The sequence below is a fragment of the Leptonychotes weddellii genome, chromosome 10, assembly GCF_054177405.1.
Source record: "Leptonychotes weddellii isolate Sample4059 chromosome 10, ASM5417740v2, whole genome shotgun sequence".
Lineage (NCBI taxonomy): Eukaryota > Metazoa > Chordata > Mammalia > Carnivora > Phocidae > Leptonychotes > Leptonychotes weddellii.
The window spans coordinates 41916599-41921659 of record NC_138378.1 but is presented as its reverse complement, the minus strand read 5'-3'; the positions used below and the strand labels follow the sequence as shown (position 1 = coordinate 41921659).

The following is a 5061-nucleotide window of genomic DNA, read 5'->3' as shown; positions in this document are numbered from 1 at the left end:
TCCATTTGGAATTGTGCAACCACCTTCTAGCATGGAGAAAAATTCTCCAGAATAACCAATAAGGCCATTCATTGGTGCAAGAAATAGGAAAGGCCTCTGCATGTAAGTCTGAAGCCTGAAGTGTTCTCAGCTTCTGCTGCATTTCCCTTTAGACCAAGTCAGACCTCAATTTGTTGTTTATCCATCCATGGCTCAATTTTATGACCATGATGCTTCTCCCCTTCAGACTCGGGTTTGAATCCTGGCTCTCTCACCACTGAGGTGAGAGACTATAAGAGCTGTGTCCACTTGAATGTTACCTCAGTTTCCTCTTCTGTAAAATGGGGGTGCTAATCCCTGTTTCATGGTGTTATCATGAAGATGAAATGAAAGAGTGGTTCTAGGTACTGGATCTAGAATGTCGCAGGAGATTCATTCTAAGATAATAATAAAGTATTTATGTACAGGAAAGTTCATAGAGAGTGGTTTATTACAGGAAATAATAGAAAACAATCTAGGTGTTTAGGACTAGGGGAGTCAGTAAATCCATTGAGACCCAGGAGACCCATTACAGGACAGCAGGATATGGTCCCTACAAAAGATGATGTAGGTATACTTTCAGTGACATGGAAGGGTGGTCACAATAGAGTGTAAATCGTTAAAATACAGATTATGGCACTTTTCTTTAGAATAGTCTTTGGCAATGGGGCCATATTAGTTGTATCAGTCAGCATCTTCCCACCCACAACTGTTTCAGGGAGCTTCCCTTTGCCCATGTCCTCATGGTCAGGCTTGGGCCAGGGACCCTGTCCTAGCCATGTTCATCAGACCAGGAGTGGTTAGTTGAGCAAAGCTGAGCAACCAGATTATTTCTTTTGAGAAGAATCTTGGAAAGCAGACAGAGTGCTGAGCACAAGCATTTTGGAGGTGACCCCCCCCCCCCCGGGGGGTGTGGAGCAGGGAGGATGGTGGGTCAGGAGCCAATAAGGGAAGCTGTTCTGTAGGAGGCCAACTGGACTAGGAGGAGGTAGGGTGGAAAGATCTGCAGCCTCAGGGAACGAGAGTGAAGGAGATGGAGAGTCTGAGAGTCACCACGGAGGCCTTGTCACCGTCATGGAGCTCAGCTGCACCCTGCCCCCTTGCCATTGAGAGGTGTCTCTCTGGGGGTGGTCAGTTTGCCATCATCATGAGTGGTCCTGAGCCTCCGGGCAGAGAAAGAAAGTAGAGCCCACAGTAAGTATTGAGAGAAGCCTGAGGATAAGAAATAGAACCTTCCACATGCCATACAGTAAATGGGGGTCAGTGCCTGTCTCTATGCTCCCACCCTCACCAGGTCAGGGCACACAGACTGGCTTCCAGCTACCAGGGTTGTGGTCTCTCTGCCTTCAGCTCACTTAGTCCATGGAAATCTGCTGGTGTACAGGACAAAAATGCTGGAGAATTAACATTTCCCACCCCTAGCAACAGACCTCAACCAATGACTCATGGGGGTGGGTGTAGAAATACCCAAGCTCCCTTGCTCCTTGGGGGATGGGGTAACTTAGGATTGCATGTCTACTCTGGGTCTTAAACTTCCAAGAAGGATAGAGCCTCAGTTGCCCTCAGTGGTGACCTGCTTGCCAGCACACCCTTTGTGGGCTCCCTTCTCTTTCTGGCCTCACTTCCCCACTCCTCCACTCCTGTATCTTGGGATCAGATAATCTACTCACACCCACATCTTCGTCTTGGGTCTGCTTCTGGGAGGACCCAAACTGGAGCATATCACCAAGTTTGGTTTTCTCTGCCCCTTCTTGCATCCTAGACTTGTCATTTTGCAGCTGACATGGGGTGTGGGGGGGTGTTATGGACTGAATGTTTGCATCCTCCCACCCCTCCGAATTCATATATTGAAACATATTCCTCCAAGGGGATGGCATCAGAAGGTGGGGCTTTTGGAAGGTGCTGAGCTCATAAGGGTGGAGCCCTCACGAATAGGATTAGTGCCCTCATAAAAGAGACCCCAGAGAGTTCCCTTACCTTCCCATCACGGGGGGCCCAATGAAAAGATGATGGTCAACCAACAAGCAACAGGGTCCTCACCATACACCAAATCTGCCGGCACCTGGATTTTGCACTTCCAGCTTTCAGAACCGTGAGGAATATATTTCTGTTTTTTTAAATGGTTTTCCTTTTTATGTAATCAAAGACTGGTGGATAAACATAAATACAGCACAGTTACTTCAGATCATTCTTCATATTGTATACACACAGACCGATGAACGTAATCTGAAAGAAACCTGCAGTCGGCAATGAAACGCATACAACTTTTCCTTCCCTCGCACAAAAAAATTTAAAAACACACAAATTTAGAATCTCATCAGCACACACTCTCTTGTGACAAATGATTCAGACATAAATAGTGGGTGCAAAGAAACTATATACTAACATATGTAGAACCTTTGTTAATGAAAACCCAGAAGCAGCTGTAAGGATGAAGATACATTCAGTGACTGGTAACTAGTTGTGCCCTGAGGGGCGCCATCGACAGAGTTCGTGCTGCAGAGAAAAGCTATGTTACACACACAATGAGAAAATAAACTGCAAGATCAATGCATTCATGTTTAATACTGGAAAAATCACGGCCCTCCAAAATTTCTCCACGTTTGCTATAAAAGCCCTCTGCACTCAACTAAAATTAAAATGATCTTAAAAGGATAATACTTGTAAAGTTACTTAAGTCTTTTCAGCCACAGAAACTGCAATGGAAATAAATGTTCAGAGTCATTTTCAAAACAAAAACAAAAATCTATTCTTCTGATGACATGCATGATTAAAAGGTCTATGCAAGATACATTGCTCTACATTCCCAATGACTAGGAAAAAAAACCTCAAGTCGATTTTTAGTTTGCAGATGGTCAAAGGATTTTGTATTCCAGCAGGAGTTCAAATCTTCTGGACCTTTTCACCAACAACTACTGGATGTTCTTTTCTGATTTTCTCAGCAGCATCAGCTTTGTAACTGTAAGAGCAATTGTGTACATCGGAGTAATGGTGTACGTCACAGTAAACATTTCCACACTGGCATTCAAACCCAGTAAGTCCCACTTTCTTCCTGCACATTAAACAGCAATTCTTTTTTTGTGTTGGTTTTTCAGGAGACTTGCTTTGCTCTTCAGATGGCTGTTGTGCCGTGTCTGACACGGAAGCTTGCAGGTCTTCTGTTTCAGGTCCTGCTTTGTCCACAGATGTACTGTCCACTTGGGAAGATGCTACAGATTCTGATAAAGTGACTGATTTGATACAGGGCTTGGCTGCACAGATGAAGAGGTGGGGTCTAGCGGTGACCGAGCGTCCGGGACACCGCCGTCTGTGCACTGGACGGGTAAACATTCAGACAGACTACTGACAGGAGCTGCAGGGGGGCTTATTCTGCCATTACTACTATTCTGTCTTTGAAGATGTTCTCTGTAGCACGCTGCACACATGCCATTTGTACGAGGGTTTCCATAAAATCCGCAGCCAGTGGAACAAAGCACAGGCATTTGGCTGTGATTAGTTTCTTGAGCCATGTTCCTCTGTTGCACACCCCGTGGCTGCCCGCCGCCGCTGGTCACCGCCGGAGAGTGGGGACAGGTGAGGCCGCCGAACCCCTGCTCCCTCCACCCTGCCACCGTGGCCGCCGCCCAATGTATTTCTGTTGTTTAAAATCCACTCAGTCCCTGTGACCCTGCAGCCCAAACAGACTAGGGTGGGTTTGTCACCTTTGGCTGTCTGAGGTCATTGACAGTCACCATCTTCCGCTCTGACTCCCGGGTCTTAGGGGCACTTCTTGTGGTTTAGAGACTCAAAGATCAGGTTCTTTCGCAACAAAGAGCTTCTCACCTTCGTCGTGCCACAGCCATGTGGTTGAGTCTGTCACTCCAGAGGGAAGCCGCTTGTCTGGCTGGAGTGGCTCCCACAGCGGCGTGGGGAGAGGTTGCCCTCGGCGTCCTCTGCTCAGATAAAAAGGGATTTCAGCTAGGTGCTGCCAAGAGTTATGCACGGGGGCAGGGGGCGGCCTAAATGTATTAGCGAAGTTGTCTGCTGAGTAACGGAATTGCTGAAATAATTCGCCGCATTAAACAAACACGGGAATGCAAAATACAAACCAAACCAAACCAGACAAAACCTCCCTTCAACCTGCCGTGCACCCAATGACTGCTTGTTTGCCTTCTCTACAGTACGGCTACGGAACGGCCGTGGCCTGGGAAAATTCTGTTTGTGGAGACAGGACATCCTGCAGGGGTTATTCCTCAGGGTGAAGGGTTAAGTTGTCCCCTGCACGTCGGCACATTCACACTCCAGATGTCAAGATGCAATTTTGTTTGTCTTTGCTGGGGAGACTCAAGGCTATCTAGTGATATCAGATGTTTTCTGCTTGCATTTCTCAATTAGCATTTTCTAAAATAAAATTTCTTTTTTTTTTAAGATTTTATTTATTTAGCTATTTAAGAGAGAGAGAGAGACAGAGAGTACAAGCAGCGGGGAGAGGCAGGGGGAGAGGGAGAGGGAGAAGCAGACTCCCCGCTGAGCTGGGAGCTCGATGTGGGGCTCGATCCCAGGACCTAGAGATTGTGACCTGAGCCAAAGGCAGATGCTTAACCCTCTGAGCTACCCAGGGGCCCCTCTAAAATAAAATTTCTAAAGAAAGCAAAACTGAGAACACTGGAGATGCGGCAGAAATCACACGGGACCCTGCTCACTGACTCTACATTTTCTAGGCCACTCAACCTTCCCGCTTCCCTCACTATGGTTCACCTGGCGGTGTCCTGCCCATTTCTTGGTGGGCTCTGTCTGACTTTCCACCAGCATGGGGTCATTCCTGTCCCCGCTGGCTCTTCCCAGGGCCGTGAGAAGCTGTGCCACTCACAGCTCCAGGTGGCTGCAAATGGGGGACTCACCCCAAGAGCAGCTCTCCCCCAAGGCCTGAGGGAGCTGGTCATCACATGCCCTGCAACCTGGCCTTTGGCTGGGATAACGCTGAGGCATGTGATTTGCAGTCTCTAGAGTTTCTCTAGGCATTAAGCTCATTGCCCACCTAATGCCGCACTGGCTTGCTGGTGC

General features: G+C 47.7%; 1 pseudogene; it reads right to left on the bottom strand.

Moving 5' to 3' along the window:
* Positions 1-2180: 2180 nt before the first annotated feature.
* On the bottom strand, positions 2181-4442 carry LOC102743650 (AN1-type zinc finger protein 6 pseudogene; annotated as a pseudogene).
* Between the last annotated feature and the right edge of the window lie 619 nt (positions 4443-5061).